Genomic DNA, 21,484 nt, shown 5'->3' on the forward strand with positions numbered 1-21,484 from the left:
TGACAGGGCTTCGGGGTGGCCCACCCATGTGTTTCCCTGGGCATTGCTGCTGCTTCTGCCAAATACGTACTGCCCTTTCCCTTGGCACGGCCACCTCAGCCTGGCCCTTCTTTTTCCTACGATGTGTTGTTTATGTGCCAGAGCCTTTGCGGTCCCTAAATTTGGCTTCACCCATCTGGGAAGAGGTTGAGCCAGGTTCAAACTCCTGACACTAAGTGCATCACCAGTGGTGTCTGCAAAATGCAAAATAAGTGCAGGAGAAAGGAAGTCCTAAATCAGATTAGGTTTTTAATCAGTACAAGATTAGAAACTTGGAACGTATGGTGGGAAAGAAACACTTAACTACAGTGATGAGTCTCCCATCCTGAATGTGTATCTGCAGAGGATACAATAATACCCAGGACTCAACAAGGAGACTGTTATAGACCATTCTGATATCTGGTGGGAAAATATTCACTCAACAAACTGCCTTGAATGACGACTCCTAGGTGGGAAGCTCTGAGCTAGGAACTGAAAAGAAAATAAGTAAGACACACAACCTCTTGCCTTCAGGAAACTCATGTTTGTTTGTTTGTTTTCTAATTTTATGAATAATTTATAAATCACTTAGTCAGCGCTATACATTTGAAATATTTTTATCTATTTGTCTAGGAACATACAAGGGTATATAGTTTTTCTTGTTTCCAATTAGATTCAAACTAGTTATCTTCCTAACACATATTCTTCAAAATAAGGACAATATGATATACCCTAGTGAGTGAAGTGAACAGGGTAAGAAAGAAATAGAAAGAAAATTTCATAAAAATAAATGAGTGCTGCCAGCAAGTAGTATATTACTTGGCTCCATCCTGCTGGTAGTGCTGAGAACTGATTACTTCATTTAGACCAGACTTTAAATAACCTCATAAAAGAGTCCAATCCACAAACTAGTTACACCTTTATTGAAGTAACAAACTTTTTGTTTTATAAAATAGGTAAGAATTCCAAGGGAAAAAGTATTGAAGGGTGTAGCAATTGGGAAAAGTCAACATACATAAAGGATTGTAATACATTTTATTTTCCAATGGAAAAGAGTATGAGATAATTTCATGAGTTATTCATGAAAATGGGATAGAGGTCTGTGACCCTATTAAACTCCCAGATCACTTCAAAGCTATCTTGGTGTATGCCATAAACACCATCCAAATTCAGCTTGTGAAAGAACCTGTCATGGAAATACCGGAAATAGCATTCCACCTTAAAACTGGTCTTGCCTCTATAACAATAACTGGACTGATCTGGAACTAGAAAAACAGTCATGGGTGGGGCATCAGTGGTAGGTTTTATAAGATGCCACGTGTATTGGAAACTTAGTAATAAAAGTATATAAAATTTTAATCTTCAACTTTTCCTTTAAAAAACCTGATAAAGCAAATAAGGAAGTGATATGCACATGCATTCTTAATAGTGTCAAAGGAGCAATGAATTTTAAGTTTAAGTCAGTTTTTTAAAAGGTATTTTAAAACTGAAAACAAGTAAAAGAGAGCTTTACAGATTGCTGATCCCGTGTCTGTCCTTTCCAGCACACAGTCTATTGTTAAGATTGATAATGCATCATGCACAATAAGGAGATTCTTTTGATGCCCTGATTTGCAACTTCTGTTTATGTTTGTAAAGATTTCTGTGATTCCTAATAATCAGGTATCTTTAATTTTTGGTGTTACTTGGCTAATTTAACAGTTACATTTGGAGGGGAGTAGTTATCAGATGAGGAAAGGATTGAGACAAAATTTCTGAGAAAGTTTTGTTTAATTAATGTTGCTATCATAATATGAGTTATTTCTTTATCATTAAAAAGTTAATAGTCAATAAGCACTTAATTACGCTGTAGACACTTAGTGCATGTTCTTGATGATGAGGCTGATGAGGAGAATCTGCTTTCACACCAGCTGAGTGAGGTGTAAGTGTACCATTTATGAAAAGAACCAGAGTAAAGTTTCTGAGTTACCCGTGAGTAATCTTCCTCATGTATTTGCATACCCCAGTTCTCATGAGGGTATATAATTCATATTCATTGTAGGTATCATTTAGTATATAAGTTCAATTTTTTCAAGAGATTTGAAAGGAGAGTGCCTTTCGGCTGTGCTTAACCAGGGCAAGTTCCAGAGTGATACCAGATAATCTACTGGCATGTTGAATCTGCCCCTGGAAGCAATGAAGCTGGTCCTTCAGAGCTCCTTGCGAAGCTCCAGACAGCTATACAATTCGGCAACATGGGAGGGCCATAGCTCAAACTCTGAAGACCATTGAGGAGATTCTAATTTTGGGAAGAAGAAAGTACCAGCTTTGGTACCAGCTTTGGTTCTGTATCCCACAGCTAGGAAAAAAATAATTTGTTAATTAATAATTTGCTAATTTCGTAAATAATTCATTAATCTCAAAACAACATATTTTGTGTTATCTCATCTATCCAATTCTCAGAGTATGATGAAATATCTCTCCCTTTTCCCCCTCATTCTTTGTTATTAATGTGCATAAAATAGCATGTCCAGCTTAAGAAATAGGAGGTATAGCTTCCTTTTGTGAAAAGAGCCATAATTTATAAGTTTAAAGAACAATCTTCAGGATAAACTAAGAGGGAGTTAAAAGTACCATTCTTACCCCCTTTTTAATGGGAAACGTGGGAAAGAGTGAGCTACCATTTCCCAACATGTTGGACACGTTTGTGTTTTCTGTGGGTCCATAGCATTATTTCTGAAACTATAGCAATGAAGGTAGACATTTTATTGAGACTAATTTGTGTCTGAGAATAGTGTATGTATATATTTTGTAAAATTAACTTCAAAAAAGCCCTACTGTATTGTTTGAATAGAGACAAAATTTAGGCACTTTGTAGAGGTAGTCTAAGTCAGAGCCAAAAGAGGAGAGATTAAAAGTACACACCATGGGATTAGAGAGGAAAATCAAATGATTATGCCACTAATCGCAAATTCGTTCTGATTGGGTCAGAAGTGACTTAGGTGCCTTTGTTGCACTAATTATCTTCCTGTGCTTAGTTAGGTGTGTTTCTTTGTTCCTGTGTTTGTTCAAGAGTATAAGCTTGAGTCACAACCTGTTAACAATCATTGTTATAGCTCATAATAGCCAGGATGAGAAATTCAGTTTATGAAACAGAAGGCCTGGGCCCTAATTAGCAGTCAGGTGAGTGAAGCTATTTTTGAGCTTAGAAATGCTGTATATCAATATATCATCAACCAAACTCATTATCTGGAGACGAAGGCTAGCATATAATCGAATATTTTTCTTAAGTTTTGGCAAAAGCCCTGGAATTTTGGATCTATTTGCCAATATACCTAAATGCTGGGAAGGCGTCCCCAGTGTTTGATTGGTTTAAGAGCTATGATAAATTCATTTTAATGGGTGCTGCCAAGACTTTAAGTGGAGATAGAGTTTATACAGGTTAGTTAATCCAAACCACAATAATTTTTAGAAATAAGTGAATAAAAAATATCACATGTCATAGCTGGGGATACCAAGGCATTTGTAAGATTGTTGAGCAACTCACATTACAGATACATACCAGGATTTGATTCTTTACGTCAGCAACCTACCCTGAGTTCATTTTAATCCTGATAAATTTATGACAAAAGAACCTCATTTGTTCATTCATTCATTCATTCATTCATGTATGCATGCATTCATGCATTTATTTCTTCAGCAACCACCTTTTAGAAAAGCCTGCGGTGTGTAAGGCATTCTGCATAGAGTGGAGAATTCAGAGAAAAATGAGATGACACCCTCACATTCAGAAAACTCACAAGTCTTTGCAATAACCCATGCCTTGAGTATTGTGAACTAACACCACGCATTTGAAGTATACCTATTTTGATAAGAAATAGGGCAGGAGGAGCATGCGTTTGCTAAGGTGGATTTAAAAGATACAAACAATAGAAGTATGTCCTCCAGCAGTCTTCATTTATCTCATGCAATAACTATTCCTTTGTTTTACACAGTTCACCCCCTTCCCCTGCTGCTTTTGAAAAGAACTGGAAAAATATTGTTTTCTCAGATTTGCATTCCAGGTTCCCCTAGTCTCACTTTTTATCACTTTTAAAATATATTCTATTTTACTTTGAAAGCAGTGGCGCTGAAGGAGTAAGAGATGTGACATGAAAAGCTTTTAAGAAATGAAATTTCAAAAATGTATTGGTGGCAATGACTCTTATCTACTTTACCTTGAAAAACAAAACAAAACAAAATCCCCAAACAAAAAAATAAGGCAACCTTCCTTAAAGCAGTTAGCTTTCTGCCCAACAATACAGGATTGGTGGATGTCCTAATAGCAGAGGAAACTGGTTGTTCTGACTTACAAGCCTGACCATAGCTCACTCTGTCACAGCAGCACCATGAGAAACAATTCTTCCCCTCAACCCTTCAAATTGAGATTGGCCTTAATAAATGCTTTACTCTGAGTAACAGAGCTTGATCTGTCTTTTCATTGACTATCCAAAGTATTTAGATGGTAGAGGAAAAATTCTTCAGAAATGTAAATCGCTGTCTTCTATTTCATGGATAACAGATCAGAACTCAAGAGTGTCAGCTTTCTAAGGTGGTTATTCCTATAAAGTTCATGTGCTAAATAGAATTAAGACATCAAGAGCAGGCAACTGAAGAAACAGATGAAATTAAGCAGTCTGTGACATTTCAATGGGCAAGGAATGTTAAAAATTATTTTAAATTTATTTGGAAGTAATGGAATATTAAATGTAAAATATCTTTTAGTCTTCATATATAATCAGAATTCAATTTGATACTGAATTAATAATATTATTTAGCAAAATATTAGTAGACCTAGGAACAATGAGATTATATTGGTTTATAATAATTCTCATTTGCTAGAGTACAAATAATGAATTCTGGCATTATACTTGGATGGAGAAGACAGTAAAGGAAAATGGATACATTTAGAATTTTTCTTTTTATAATCACTTTCAAAGTATTGTGTAGTCCCCGTACTGAATAGATCTAATTTTACTTTTTCATTTAAATACTAAATATTGAATAACATGTTCATAATAGAAGATATTATTTTCACATATGATTAACTTTGTTGCACAAGCTCCCACATAGTTAAAACCACAATTACCAATATACCGTGACTACACAATAAAGTAAAAAAAAAAAAAAAAAAAATCTAATTTAAAATAGTGATGAGATCCCCCCAATTTTGGATTCTTGAGCCAATATTCTTAAAGAGTAGTGGCAATTTTCACAAGAGGAAGCTTCAAATGAACAGAATAAATTTAATGTTAATTCACTTTAATTAGAAACCCATTAAAAATCCACTTGTTTGAATATATACATCTGCATCTCCCCAAGATCGTTTTTAGGAAAAGGGAGAACATAAAGGAAATAAATGTCTATTGAACGTCTAATATAAGATTATCTGTTTACTCTCGCAGCAATCCTGTGGTGGTGGTTTTATTATCCCCACTTTTACAGAGGGAGGACTGCAGTCCCAAAGAGTTTAAGTAACTTGCCCAGGATTGTAAGGTAAGTGGCAGAACAAAGACACCCTCTCCAGAGAGTCTACCAAAGTTTTCCATCTAATCTACCTCTACAACTGGTCAGGTTTCACAACATAAAAGTTTTTGCTTTTGTTGATATGTTTCTTTGTTTGATGGGAAGATATAAGGTTAGAGAAGAGATGCTATTATACTTTTGGTTCAGTGTCCAGAGGCCTAAATGAATCACTTTTCTTTCTCACCTCGCATGTGAGCACTCTGTATTATGAGGAGGGAAAATCCTTCCATTCCTGTTTTCACAATTAGAGGAATAGCTCCGACTTGTCTCACTGATTTAATATTAGGAATGATTCATTTAAGTGACTTAAAATAAACATAAAGGCTCTGGATTTTAAAACTATGCAAACTTTCATTAGTGTCAAAAAGGTTGTCTGTTAACTTCAAAAACAGTTTTTCCTTCTTTTCAAATGTGATTTCCACAATGGTTTTTATTGGCTTAGTGGGAAGACTGCCATCTACTGAATCAACAATACCTTTTCATGTACTACCTGAATAATTCTTAGAAAACAATACTGTATAGAAGTTAAAGACATATATACCTATACATATGTATATGAATATATAAAGACATGTATGTGTGTATACATTTATATATATATATATATATAAATTTATATATATATATATAAAATGATTGTCATTTTACTTTCTCTTTGCCCACTTACCTGTGGTTAGCTATTAGACCCCAGATAGAAAACGCATTCTTTAGAAATTCAGATATTCAGCTAAAAAAATCTAATTTGTGTAGAATTAGATTTAATTACAAAAAAATTCTGAACGTTAACCTAATTCTCTATTCCTTTGCTTCTTGTCAGGCCATGTGGTCATGATAGGTCTGATGATCTAAAGCACATTTTTTTCTTCGCTCTCTTCCTCACGTCTCTGTTCTTACCTCACATTTATCTCATAAATACAGACATGGAAAGTAGAATTTTCTAAAGTGATTTTTGTAATTTTTATAATTCCCTGTCATTGTTAATGTAAGTTTTATTGTCTAAAAAGTCTGTGTTGCTTAGTTAACAACAATATGAAAGGCTCCTCGTTCAGGACAGCTATTGTCCTTTGGACACATGATACTCCAGTCAAACGGAAACTTTATTTTTCAGCTTAATGCTAATTAGCAACAAAGTCTCTTATCTGTGGCTTATTTGTTACATGTGTTTGTCCTGTCTTACACTGAGCTGCCCATTTTTTCCTCTTCTGCTCAGTGACCATCCATCTCCTGGAGTCAGCAGGAAAACAGCATGTTCAATCCTACTGAATCTTTTTGTTTACTTATTTGTTTTTAGTTCCCTGGACATTTCAGTCTTTGTGAAGAGTACAGGGAATGAAAATGTCCCTGGGTGGCAAATGTGAGCCAAGTTAGGACTTAAAGTTTTCCCTTAGCCCAGGACCCCAGTGAGGAGGCAAGTGGACTTGGTAAGGAAAATCTTTCCATCAATTTGGTTATATAGGTATTATCTTTCTCTTTATCGGTATCAATAGGAAAAAGCCTTAAAGTTTTAAAAAAGTCTATTAAGAGGGCATTTAAAAAAATGAGCTTTAAAAGTCTACCTTTTAATATAAAATTCAAAATCATCATAATGAGACAGGCTTAAAGCTGAAAAATGATCAGAAACAGAGAAGAAAAAAATCTACACTATGTCTTTATTCTAATTAGTTTCAATATGTTTACAACATATAATAATTTGTATTATATTACATAATGAAAATATATACCAATAACTGATATGCAGTGTATATATACAAAATTGATTACTGACTTGGTTTCACTTTCATGGGTAGTTAAATCCGTAAGTATTGCAAGTAGAAGTCAATGTTAAATTACTTACTTCTGTTCAAATTTTTTTTGGTTACAAAGTAATTTTAGTAAAATTCCTATTCATGTTGCTTTAATAACAAGTTACTTATGCTAATAGCTTCCTAGAAACCCTCCCCAACCTCCTCATACATATCTTTGCAATTACAGTTTCCCACCAAACGTTCAAAATGGGAGGGAACACATTTACATTCATTCTCATAGACTTGTAGGAAACCAAGATTTTAAAATGGACAAAACACAGTTTTTTCCAGAGTAAAGCTATTTCCACTGGGAAAGAAGAGGCAGCTTCCCAGGGGAAAATAACAGAAAATATAAATTTGATATGGTTGAAAGAAACATTGTAAACTTGTGGAAATTTTTAATGTGATTTTGCAAAACATATATGCTGTTCCAAATATTTCAGTATTTCAACACTCTCAGTCTGTCTGATGTACCTAGGTTTATCACATAATTGAAAGGGCAACAGAGAATCGAACATTGACATATGTAACCTAAAGTAGTTCAGTTAAAAATATATGATCCTTAGTTGTTGTTATTGTTGCTTTTCCTTCATCTGTGAAATGTGAGACTTTGAGGATTTAGTCTCTAAGGTCATGTCCAGCTCTCTGATCCTGTAATTCCATGAAGTGTCTTTCAATCATCATCGTCATTCTGCTTCTTTCTTATGGTTCATCCACATATAATTATAGCTGGGATACTCCTTCCTCCCTCCAGCATCTCAGTTCTCCTGGGTCAGTTCTCTGTTAAATAGAAAGCCTGTGAGTGTTTAAGTGTATAATTTTGACCTATGAAAAAAGGATTAAGATGCCACAAAAAAATAAGGAAAGAAAAAACATAGCGATGTACAAGCACTAATACAAGATCAGAAAAGAAATTTCTCTCTTTGAAAGAAACTTCTCCCTCGTTATCTTAATTTTTCACCTAACACCCCATTATTCTTTAGATTTTTCTCAGGAGTTTTATTTTCTTTGTTCTTTTCCACATGCCATCGTCCTCTATTTACTGACCAATTGTAGCACAGTGTCTCGGCTTGCAATTATTTTAGTTCCTCCAATGTACATTTGACTTTTACCACTAACATGCCTCCCAGTACTTGTGTCAGCTTTACCTCCCTGCACCCACGAGCTGGCTCTGTTTGTGGGACTTGTGGTGCAGGTGATTGTGGGACCCAACATGTGGGGAGATGTGTTGGGTACAACTTTCTTGCGGTTTGAGTATAAAGTTATAGAGATTAGGTAATTCACATTTTTAAACTCGATCCTTTCAGATAAAATATTGGTCGAATATAGTTTTAGAATTTATGCAGCTATTCTCATCCTCTCCTCATTATAGAATAACAGCTCTAATTCTGCTAACATACCTCAATAGGGGGTTAATACTAGTTTACTAAATTCACTGGGTTTCTTTAATGCCTTCTAATTTCTAAGGACAAAAGGTTGTTGTGAAGAGTGACTTGAGAAAAAAAGCGCTGGTCATAGTTGATTTCAATTATTCTATTTAAAATTATGTAAATGAAACTGTTGGGTATTTCTTTTCCAGTGGGATTTGTGCTATAACAATAAGTTATTCAACTTAATTAAATCTGGTCCTGGTGACCATATTAACTAAGAAGAAATATTTAAACAAATTGTCTAAGTCCTAACAAAGCTTTATAACCTATGCTGTTACTAAAAAGAAAACTTATCCATTTTATTTCTTTGACCTATGACTAGGAAAAAAAGTTTGATGGAAATAGTGAGGACTTTAGCTTTCTGAACCTAATTCACAGGCAGTGCTTGGAAGAGAAATTAAAACGTCCATTGTCTAAGTGGTGAGGTGAACAAAAATAGGAACTTTTAAATTACAAATTGGGTTAACATCTGTTGTGCAAACTGTTTGCTTAGCCTTATTTTAACATTTCCCTTCCCTCACTGCCCCCTCTGTCTCTCTTGCACATCTGGGTATGTGGTGAGGGCACCACAGAGGCAATTATAAAGCCAGAGTCCAGTTAAGGACCCCGAATGTTCCATTTTTAGCCTTTACTGCAACGTAAGGATGTCCCAAGAGTGGCCTGGGTGGACTCCACAGGAAGAAAGATCTTGATTTAAAATACAAATAAAAACCAAAACTGTAACAAAGTAAAAGAGAGAATTTTAAAAGGCCAATTGACACAAAACTATAAAGAGTTCATTTAAAAAATGCTAAGGAAGATGCTGAACTCTTTTCATTTGAAAGACAGGATATCATCTATTAAGCAGAAGTATTTTAGACACAAGACTTAAAAGTTAAAACATTCTAGTGGCAACCGGTTCCAACGGGCAGGATATAGAAATTATCAAGGGCAGAGGCTTTGGGGTTAAACAGGTCTGGGTTTCTATCCCGGCTCTGCCACCTCCTGGAGTTGCCTGGGAGCAAACTGTATAATTTCTCTAAGTCTCATTTTCTTTGTATGGAAAATGGGGCTGTAATGATGTTACTGACGATGCTGAGAGCACCCATCTCCCAGGGTTATTGGAGGATTTAATGCAATAAAACGCATATATGCTTATCACAGGGCTTCGCATGTGATAAGCAAAATACATTACTAATAGCTGCTCGTCATAATGAGATTGTTGAAGAAGGACCACGGTTACCAATGACATGGTAGAAATATGAGATTTAATAAATCCCAGTAGTGAAACGGTGGTAATGGTTTCTTATGATGCAACGGGAAGCAAAGTAACTTACCAAAGAGCATGTGATGGGGTCCGTCCCTGAAGAAGAAAACATTAGCAGCTTTGTTTTGGCTCTCTGAATAGTCATCGTTCTAGGATTTCTCTAGAGCCCATTAGCTGAGTGAGGAAGCATTCCAGTAAGGCATGACAATAGTCTGTGTCCTCTCATAGACCTTCAACAGTGCTACTGGGCTTAGGAATGAGACCTGAAGACATAAACAACAGTGATATCTCTAAATAAAGAAAAACACCGATTGTTCCAGCCTTATCTTCTCCAAAATCCTCCATAGGGTGCCAGGCAATTTTTTTTTTTTAATGTGAAACTGATCATGGCACTCACCTACTTAGAAGTATTCAAAAGGTCCCCAGTGCTGTCAGTTAGATCCCAAATCTTCCTACAGAGTCCTGTGAATTGCCTTTGTTACTCCAGCCTCACCTGGGACCACCCCAGGCATTGGCCCAGCCTACCGCAGTATGGCGAATCGCCCTCATGCCCTGAGGTCGCCTTTGCTTCTCTTACTTGTCTTATATATCACTTCTCCCTGTTTCAACACTCTGCCTCCAACCCTTAGACATGCTGATTTCCATTAGTCTTTTAAGACTCAGCTCAACCATATTCCTCCCTGGGGAAGAATTTCCTCTCTTGACTCCAACTGCACTCCAGCTGTTAGGAGTAGCCAGGTGTGCCATTTCCTATCCCTGTGAAACTGCAGTGAGTTTCTCTTTGGCATATTTGTCTCCCCGGTATTCCCCGACTAGACTGTGAGTTTTCAAGGCCAAGGATAATGTTGTTCATCACTTACAGTGTAAGCCCAATAAATATAACGTGAAAGAATGAACTGTTTCTAGGGAGTTCTTCTAGATCTGCCTTTTGTATATCAAAGTGAATATTCATAGTTATGATTTTTCATTTCTTTGGATTAATAGCAGCCTGTTCCCCAAAGGTGAGTCTCCTTAAGCTTTAGGTCTTAAAGACATAAATTGAGAAGAAGCCTAAGAAAGTTACAATACCCTCAATACACACCGTAAGATTTGGCAGGAGTGTAGTTTGGCTTATTTAATCATAGATTTAAGGAGAACTCTAAGCAAGTACCTCTTGTGTTATATTTAAAGAGTAATATCAGCTTGGTTCTTACACCAGTGTTAGAGGTTTGGGTTTTCCCTCTACATAAAAACATGTGGGATTCATCCAGACCAGTGGCCATTTTGTTCATCATGAAATTCATCACTGGCATTTTGTACATATTAAATAATGATACCAATGAGGCTGATCAAAGACTTTTTTTTTAGATATGTCTGTGCTAAGTGAAAAAATTAAGCCCCTGTGTCTACATTGGCATCTGTGTGTCCTCACTGCTCTTGGTTTGAGAATCACTACAAGTGATGAAGAGACTGACTGATCCTTTCACAACAGGATAACAGGATTTGTACACTGCTCTCTCAAGTTCCTTCCAAATATCTGCAATCACTAAGGTAACAAATTTGTTATTTCTATCATTGTTATTTCTATCAAGTTTTACATTTCCAAATAACATTAAAAAAATTTTTTTTGCACAACCTTGGCTTGTGATTCACATCTTTTCTTCAAACTATTTATCTATTTTTTTCAGTTACAGTTGACATTCAATATTATTTTATATTAGTTTCAGGTGTATAGTATAGTGGTTAGACATAAAATTTATGCAGTGATCCCCTTTGTTAGTGTAGCACCCCCCTGGCACTATAAGTAGTGTTGCCACATTATTGACTATAGTCTCTATGCTGGACTTTACATCCCTGTGACTGTTTTGTAACTACCAACTTGTATTTCTCATCTTTAGAATTGGTGTTGTAAGTATGTATATTCCCATATGCCTTGAGCTCTTTAAAGACAAATAAGATGCTTTGAAATACAAATATGTGGATATCTAAACTATAGGGGCAAAGGAGGTGATTCTAAGAAAAGGCAACCCAAGATCCTCTTTATTCTGTTGAGAGAGCAACTGAATACTTAGCAAGAATGCTTTATTGCTATTGACCTGATTCTTATATGCCTCTCATTTTTCCTGCTGTACAATACCCCTCTTCATGTAGTAAGTTCCATGTACAGAAGAAATGTGTTCAGTTCAGAGGAGTGTAAAACTATGTCCAACTGTATTCCATAATGGGAAAACAGCCATAAATATGAAGTGAGTCAAGGCATTCAATTATTGCTTCCTTTCCTTTGAAGTAAAATGATATTTTGATTGTCCAATTGAAAATACGGTAGCTTATCTGTTCAGAATAAATTTGTAACCTATCAGAAAGCCATTCATTGCCTGGGAAATCTCATTTTTCCCCAATTATGCAACTCAATGTGGTTAATCATTAACTTGAAGAGAAGAAATTCAGTTAAAGAAAAAAGGAATCATAAGTCTTCATTGTTGTTGCTAAATTATCTCTCGATTAGTGTGATGGTAAGCATTGAATGGCAAAGAAAACTGAATAGCTTTCTTTTTTAATCCTAAAAGGAGAAGCTTAAGATCTCTGCATATTGATATCAAATACCAAATATTTATTTAAAATAATAGAAAAGGTTCTCTCCACCACAATTAAAGGACAGATTTTGGGTTATTACATTCTTTGTAAGTACAAACCTGATTGATTCCTGGAGTTTAGGCATTCTGTGATATTTTTGCTCACAGTAGCTCTAGATACTATGGAGAATTTCAAAGAGGATAGATTTCTTTTGTTACTATGGGGCCAGACAATGTGTATGCACACCCATACACATATATGTACAATTTTTTTTCTAATGCATTTATTGGGTGTCTCCTGTAAATTCCAGGTCCAGTGGTAGACAGTGAGAATATCAAAATGAGTTAAGACACACCCCTTCATTTGAGGTCAGTCTAGTGGGGGAAACAGATAACTGTATGGGAGTAGAAGAACATTGTAGAAAACACATTTGAGAATAAAAATTCAAGGCTAACTTCTATGTGCTCTTTTAATTACTTCATTTCCACAAGCAAAACTTCCTTTGGCCTTTCTTGTATAAATAGTGAAACAAATACTAAATTCTGTTTGTCCTTGTAGCTGCTAAGAGCTCTCTGAGAGGTTATGTATCAGTGTCTTTAGGTTTCCTTTTGAAGCCAGGTTTCTTTAAAAAAAAAAACAAACAAAAAACAAAACGACCATAGATAGTACAGATGTTTGAGGAACTGAATACTTCTTTTCATATGTTCCCTTTCCCATTGTTCCTGTCTTCTTTCTCTCTGAATGGTTGCTTAGTATATATTTTTATATATCTATATATGGAGAAGATAGACCTGAAAGCATTTTATGAAACATAATTATAAGATACCACAAAAACCACAAGAGTAAAAGAGCTTGAAAGAAAGAACAAGGCTAAAACTAAATCTTCATATTTCACATCCAGTAATTCAAGCATCTCAGTATGGTGGAGGTAACAGAAACAGGTGAAAATGCAGAGGAATTGTGGCTTTCAGAGTACAGGGACTTTCGGGGAAGTAGAAAACCTGATTGTGAAAGGATCAAGTTCTTAAGATAAAAGTGCACAGATTTAGGTATGTTTAATGTGGGGGAAACGTCAGCATAAGTTTCATAACCAGTTACTTTCATTTAACATGATTTATTGTGATTTAGAACATTCTTTAGTCTTACTTTAATAAGTCTTACGTATATTCAAAAAGCCTGATTCTGAGACACTATCAGAAAAAGGCAATCCAGTGTGGGTTTATAGTCCTCCCTTTCCAAAGCTACCCTTTTCGAACATTATAGAGGGGATTGTGAGTGTGTGTGGAAGGGGAGTGGATATAAATGTGTTTTCCTAAGCAATTTCCCTTTAATTAAAAATGTGTTTTGGATTTATATTTATTTATACTTGAATTATCAAAATGTTCCTTTGGAAGAATTTTTTTTTCCCTTTGAGGCATCTTAACTCACCCTCCCGGAAGCCACATTTTGCCATAAGTAGAAAAACTCTACACCAAGAAGTTGGAGTTTTGTTCCAGACTAACCCTACAATTTTGTGTGGGTTTTAACTTGGCAAAATGCACGATCCCATCCCTAATCACAATCTATAATAGTACATTGTGTTTCAGTGGGGACAGAAGAAGGACTCTCCCGAAATACCAATAAATCCACCCAGGACAGTAATCTGTGTGTTACTGTCCCTCTGCCCACTGATCCCAGGGAGAATTTTCCTTCAAACAGACCTTTTCTTCCCCCCAAAGATATTAGATAAACAGAGATCCCGAAGCCTGCTAACAATGTATCTCATACTTTAAAATTACAGGTCTAATTACAGAGACACTCATCTCACTTACTGCTCATCATTTGTTTTAAATGTTCAACTCACATGTTCTGCTTTGATTCTTGGGACCTGGAGCATATTCCATCTAGGATATTCCTGCACAGCTGTTTGTATGGCCCATTGGGTTCTTTACCCAAAAGATAGTTTTACTTGTACATTTCCTTTCTCAAAGGCAAGATGTAAAACAGACAAAATGGGATTTACACCTAAACCCACAACCTTGGGGAATTTTAGGTATCTTGTCTCTTATTCGAAAAAAGAAAGGTTTTCTCTGAATCACCTCAACTGAGCCAAACATTGATTTCTCCTCTGAGGGGTTTAGATGGAGGCCTGGTAAATCCTGACGAAGAGTCTCTTAACTTTGTTAGTTTTGCTTCCTGTAAATGTGGCATAGCCTGGCCCTCTAGATAACAATGTACTCCACCCTCGAGGATGGTCCAGTGTGCTGAGGGCCTCTGTTTGATTGTTAACCACAACCTCTAAACCTCCATGGGTCAAAACCCAGGTCTTTTACTGCTTCTAATGGCATATGTAGAGAGTGCAGAAGTATCAAAACAATGAAAGTAATAAGAGCATCTTTAAAAGGTATTTGTTAGCACTCATCCCAGAGACTTAACTATTATTTAAGGGAAACATTATAATTGTGGTGAAATTATAGATTACCGTTTTTCTCAGACTTCCTACCGTTAACCTCCAACCATTATGCTCCTATATTTGGAATAGTCTACTGAGCTACTTGGAGGAAGGCCATTAGCTCAGTGCTTGCAACTGGAGTTAGAGGAGGAAAAAAAAGAGAGAAACTTTTATGATAATTCTTATTTCATAAAGTGTCATGTTATTTATAGAAAAATGAGAGAGTCAAGTGTGCTTTCTTTTAAATCTGGCCTTTGCTGCACCCTGTAATTTAAGGTAATATAATAAGTGATTTGAAAATAAAGATTTGAGACAACATTTCAGCATTAGTGTTTTTAAGACAAAACAAACATTCAAAATAAAACCTAAACCACTAAAGTGAACTCTATCATTAAATGCCTACTTTTTGCTAAATTTGTAGTTATGGCAGCTCGAAATCTCAAACTCTTCAATCGTGACCTCTTGCGAAGTAAAAATAATTGTATTATTTTCTGTGGCATGAGGACATTATGGACCATTATTTTTTCCCTCCCCAAAGTCCAAGTGGATTTGCATCAGCTGCTATTAAATGGGATTAATGAACTTAGAGGAATTTAAATAACAGTATGAGATTTCAGAGATGAACAAACTGCCTATAATATTTCAGCCTTCTGATTCTGAATTATTTCAGCTTGGTCTCATCAAGGCTCATTGAATCTTATTCCATTGTACATTCATAAATCAGTGTGAACTTTTTAGCTTGCATGAAATAAATTAAATTCAAAAACCTTCTTTCCTGCCCAGGGTATGTAATCTACTAACATACTATTGTGCCAAAAATTAATGTGAGAAATACTGTAAATAATGAAAGCCGGACAGTTCGTTTGAGATTGTTAATGCTGTGAAACAACTCTCTCACCGTCTCTCATTATTTTTTCTGTCATTTAAGAAGAGAACACTGAATGTCTCAAGGCCCATGGTGTGGGGTAAAATGATAATGAGGAGAAATCCCTAAAGTTAAGGAGATAATAGCAGACTTTCCTTCCACTCCTATCCCCGCATCCCCATTCCTCATTCCTTTGTCTGGGTGGGTTGCTCTAAAATGGTTTTATAACGTTCAATGCTCACTTACCTTTGCACTCTTAAGCTGTTCACTTTTCCTACCAGCTTTCTAGATAATTGATCTTCTTCCAGAACCTTCTGGAGTCAGAGAACCCTTGTTATGGGGGCAAAAGAGACTCTGCTTCTTATCCCATCTTTAAGGCAAAAGTTATTTCCTCTTGTTTGTATTTAGTGAAAAAGTAAAAAGAGACCTTTGTTTATGAATTCACTTCTTTTTTTTGATGGGACCTAAAGCAATTCTAGTATCATCTTTATGTTCTATACTCATGATCAAATTTCTCCCCTAATATCTCTTCTGGGCCAACAGGTGTATAAGTAATATCTATGGAATAATTCGAATTGGAAGGGATTGGTAAAGGTTAGTGGTTCTCAAATTTGAGCACCTGCCATAATCATCAAAAGGCTTCTTAAAACACAGATTTCTGGTTGAACCCATGGGTCAGGGATGTAGTCCGGGAATTTGCATTTCTAACAAAATCCCAACTTTTGCTGATGCTGCTAGTCAGGGGACCACATGCTGATAAACCTGGGGTTGATAACCTTGAAGGGCTCTCAGTTTCCTGCTGAAATATGCAAAACATCTGTGATATAAATTAAAGAGAATCATGCCTTTTGTCATTGAATGTAGTATCAAATTTTTTGAGGTAACATCCTTAGGAATCAATTACATTTTATTGCTTCATCATTCCATCATGTCAATAAACTAATAGTCTCACTGATGGAGAGGTGGCTGTCACCGCTTTATGGGTTATTGTAGAAAAAGATATTCAACAAGTATCCTGCCAGCTTAAAAAAAGTGCTTAATTACAGAGATAGTTTAATGTATTTCCTTTGCCTTTGTGTTCTTGTTGTAATGTTTAATGAATCTTTGGTGTATGTTCCAGTACTTCAAAGCAGGCAGATGTAAGGAGTTCTTAAAATTTTGTAACATCACTTAAGGTATTACACAATTTGTAATAGATGTTCCAAATAATAAACCTAGTCTAACAGATGTTAAAGCAGTGAGTTCAAAGTTAAGGACTTGGCCGTTGTCGTTTCATAGATACCTGTTGAATGGAGACTGTCCCTGGGGGACTTGGGCCTCAGCAAAACAGCATCTCTGGGCCTGTAGAAAACCAGGCTCTTCACTGTTAACAACCTCCTGAATTACCTTAACTCACCTTTACAAACTGCCCTGTGAATGCTGCCTGTCAGTAATTTGATCACAAATACTAGAACAAGCTCTATGAATAGGCACAGTCTCACTCCTCTACCTAGATCCTGATTCAGGCTGTAAAATGGATCAGCCAAAGAAACTCCAGCATCTGGGTCAGTCATTGTCCACCCCCAATTCGTGAGATGAACAACCTTTTATGACACACAGAGCGTTTGTGGCATTGAGTATCACTTGGTGGGCTCTCAACTGGGAACTCTGTTTCCTCAGTTGTTAAGTTAAATATTCTTTAGGGTCCAATTGTCTGAAATGCCTGGTGTTTATTTAAGGTGTTGGATTGCTCACAGGAGCTTCTTGGAAATACAAACAGTATCGGCCCAATTGTTATTGACAACAGGGATCCCCAACCTTAGCAGGAGCTCAGGAAAGAGACCACCAGCCAATCTGGTGTCACACAAAGGTCTGAAGATTATTTGTATGAAACTTGTGAAGGAAACAATTAAGGACATGGTCTGTAGACATCATATCCCAAATTACCTTCTCACTCTTTACCTCACAATTGAATACATATTTTATTCAAAATAGCCTACTAATAGATGGTGGCCTAAAGCCTCTCCGAGTGTGGTCCACAGGTCAGTCGCACGAGCATCACCTGCCGCCTGTCAGAAATACAGCCTCTAACTAACTCAGCATCTGCATTTTCACAAGATCCCTAGTAATCTGTATCATCGTAAAGTTTGAGAAGCATGTTCTGAAGCATTCGTTCTTAAAATATGGGCTACAGACCACCTTACCAGCACCACCTGCATTGTTTCTTAAAAATTCCTGTTTTGCTCACCATCTGGGTCCCATTTAGATCTCCTTAGTCAGAATTTATGAAGATGATGCCCAAGAATTTGCATTGTAAACAAGTACTGTAAGTCCTTGATGCTCAAAATTTGGTCTAAAGACTGCCAGGATCAGCATCACCTGGGGGCTTGTTAGGAATGCAGACTCTCAGGTCCCACCTGCAACCTGCTGAATCAGTACCTGCATTTTAATAAGATTCCCAGGTGAGTCCTCTGCGCATTAAATGGAAACTCATTGCTCCAGGTGATGCTTGTACATAATAAACTTTAAAAAATATTGTTCTAAAATACATAATATTGTGGCAGACATGAAAAAAAAAAAAGGCTCCGTTCCTATAGCATTAAGTGGAAAAAAAAAAAAAAAAAAGAACTCGACATCCAGGCCCTCTCCTAACAATTGCAGGACCTGGGATAAGCAGACAATTGAGGCCCATATAGCATGGGGCTAAATATTTAAGAGTACTCATTCAAGCTTAAACAACTGTAAAATGAAATATCTTCTGTTCTCTTAGACATGTTTACTTTTCTACCCCCTGGAAGGCCAGGTTTTAGGATCTTTAGACTTCTGTGCATGCCTGTGGCAGAGCAGAGATTGCCTAGCACCAGTGCGGGGTTTGTGATCTGTCTCTCTTCTCTTGACAGCGCCAGCTCTATGCCACGCTATGAGGCCTCAAGCACATGTTTGTGGGCACTGCAACTTGCCCCTAGCAACACCTGGGCATAGCTGGAGGTAGGAACTCTGATACCATGGTCTTTGCTAAGGAGAACAGACCCAGTTAAGAGACCTGTGGATGTTCTCAAAAGGCACGGAGCTTTTTGGGAAAGCAATCCCAGCTTCAGGTACTCCAAACGTACTTAGAACAGAGGACATATATTTTGGGTGGCATGTCTCCTTTGCACAGCAGACTCTTTACCCTGTGGGGAAGGGTAAGAACAGGGTCTGAGGTGGTACCAAGTGAAATCTCTTCTTCCTTTGGTCTAAGGCTTATACTACTGCAGATGCTAGATGCTGGTTAATTTCTGAACACATGTCACAAGGCCGTGGAGAATCTGGCTAAGAGCATGGAATATAACATTATGACTGTCTAGGTTCGTATCTTAGATCCACTGCTTATTCTCTGTATGATCTTCAGCTAGTTATTACCTCCATTTTTGTTGTCAGTAAAGGAGGGTAATGATGAGAACACCTCATAGGATTATTGTGAGAATTAAATTAAAATAAGCATTTAAAGCAATTAACACAATCCCTAAAACATAGAAACTCTCAGTAAATGCCAGGTATTATCATTCTAGATTATTATTTTACCACCATTTTGCTACGGGGCCTGACTTATGCTGACAAAATCATTTTAATATACAGAATCACCCTTTGTGATAATTCGTGTTTTACATGACGGAGGCTCCTTTGTTCATAAGTAATGTGGCCTCCGGAGACTGCCTGAAAGAAGAGAACCTCTTTTTTTGTTTTGTTTAAAGGACAATGCTTCTAACAGTTTATGAACATGGTCGATAGGGGCACAATCTATTGCCAAGAAAAGCAATAGGAGGTTAAAAAGCATCAGACTGAGTTAATCTGTGGGACAGAAAACAGAGGGGAGGAGCCCAATTCTGGACATGTGGCTGGAATGGAAAGGACTTGGGAAGAGGGTACCTGAGACTCTCAGGAAGGAGGAAGCAGAGAATTTCAAGAAGGAGGTAACAGACTACCCTATGCTGAAGAGAGGTTGAGCGGACTTAGGAATGAAAAACTAACACTTAAACTTGCAGGAAGTTGGTAATTTATGGTATTGCTACCAACCACTCACTGAGCCTGAGTTGGGAGGGCTGGTTCAGGAGCAAACAGGAGTTGAGGAGTATTAATTTCTCTTTCAACAAGTCTGATTCTAAAAGACAGAAAGAAAAAGAAGAAAATGGCATCTTCAGGGGCAAACAGGGTCAAGAGAAGATAATTAGTTGTGCTTAATTTGTTTTCACATGTTTGAGAGTAAAGCCTTCATTTTCCACATTCACTGAAGCCTACTACTTGTATCAAATGTGATGCTATTAAATACTATGACAAATTTGAAAAGTGAGGAGAAAGATTCAGAGGAAAGGGATAAGAAAAAGAAGGGATAAATAGGACAGTAGAACCCCAGAGAAATTGGTGAAATTATGGGTCTTTTCAGAAGATTTTTCTAATGAATTGTATTTTCTTTGTAAAGAATAAAGAAGGTCATCTGCTGCGGGTGAGGTGGTTGGGAATACAGTAAGGGACAAGAGAACTTCTGCAGAACGTTAGGTGTAAAATAGTGAAATAAACCAAACAGGTAAATAGGCATTTTGGACTTGGTTATCTGTACATGGCTGGGTGGGCAAGCTTTTTTGTGACATTGATTGTATAGATAATTGCCTCATATTTCCACTGTCTGGGTAGATACTACTTATGGATTTTAGATGTATCCCTAGAGCTATGAACTGTCACCATAGTTCATGCCTTACAATAGAAACTAAACAAGGCTTTTTGGAAAGAGAGAAGAAATGTTTTGCATCAAACTTCATGACATGCCATGCTGCTAATGCGTTTTGAATTCCACACTCCAAAACATCTGGCAAGGCTCCCATGATTCATACATCCATTGAGAGTTTGGAGCTCCAAATTTAGTTAAATAAATTGTTAAGAATGTGTTTTTATTATATAAACTTGAGCTCCAAATAAGTCCAAATACTCTTGGAAATTTCAAACATGAATCCCATAAATAGTTCTAGATTTTGACTGTAAAGGCTTCAAGGGCTAAATGATTACTTAACAATGATTTTAGTACAAAGAACGTACCATTGAATTGTTGCTCTGCCTTTAACCATTGTGTACATTGTTTGCTTACAGGAAATTTCAGTAATTGATAATTGATATTTAACGTGGCTATTTCTGCCTTACAAGAAAATATGTATACACTCAAAATATTTTGCTGTGTTTTGAGTAAATTTTAAACCTTGAAACTGTTGGCACCATGCCTAGAGTAATTGTTTCCTAGTGAAACATTTTCAATAACAATAATTAAACTTGAATTTATGAAAATGTTAAGGACATTTTACATTAAAATGATAATTAACTACAAGGAAGCTAATTTTAAATTTACTCTCGATGCTCTAATTTATACATTACTTTGAATTATTTTTCCCAGTATGTAAAGCAGCACTTCTTAAACATTAATGTGCACAAAATCCCCTTAAAGATCTTGGTAAAATGCAGAATCAGTGGGTCTAGGGTGGGACCTGAGACTCTGCATTTCTACTACGCTCCCCATGATACCACTGGTCTGCAGACCACACCGAATAGCAAGGATCTAGCATCTTTCAGAATGTATAACCTACAGATAGTTCAGGGAATATGTTTTGG

The 21,484-nt window shown here is 36.5% G+C and overlaps 1 long non-coding RNA gene across 1 annotated transcript; it reads right to left on the minus strand.

Annotated features, from left to right (window-relative positions):
- Window positions 1-7,525: 7,525 nt before the first annotated feature.
- LOC117026190 (uncharacterized) lies at window positions 7,526-10,539 on the minus strand. The gene is made up of 3 exons (XR_004423716.1): window positions 10,420-10,539; window positions 10,093-10,285; window positions 7,526-8,126 (listed from the first exon to the last, which is right to left on the minus strand). It is a non-coding gene; the product is annotated as an uncharacterized LOC117026190 (long non-coding RNA).
- Between the last annotated feature and the right edge of the window lie 10,945 nt (window positions 10,540-21,484).

This window comes from Rhinolophus ferrumequinum, chromosome 8, assembly GCF_004115265.2.
Source record: "Rhinolophus ferrumequinum isolate MPI-CBG mRhiFer1 chromosome 8, mRhiFer1_v1.p, whole genome shotgun sequence".
Lineage (NCBI taxonomy): Eukaryota > Metazoa > Chordata > Mammalia > Chiroptera > Rhinolophidae > Rhinolophus > Rhinolophus ferrumequinum.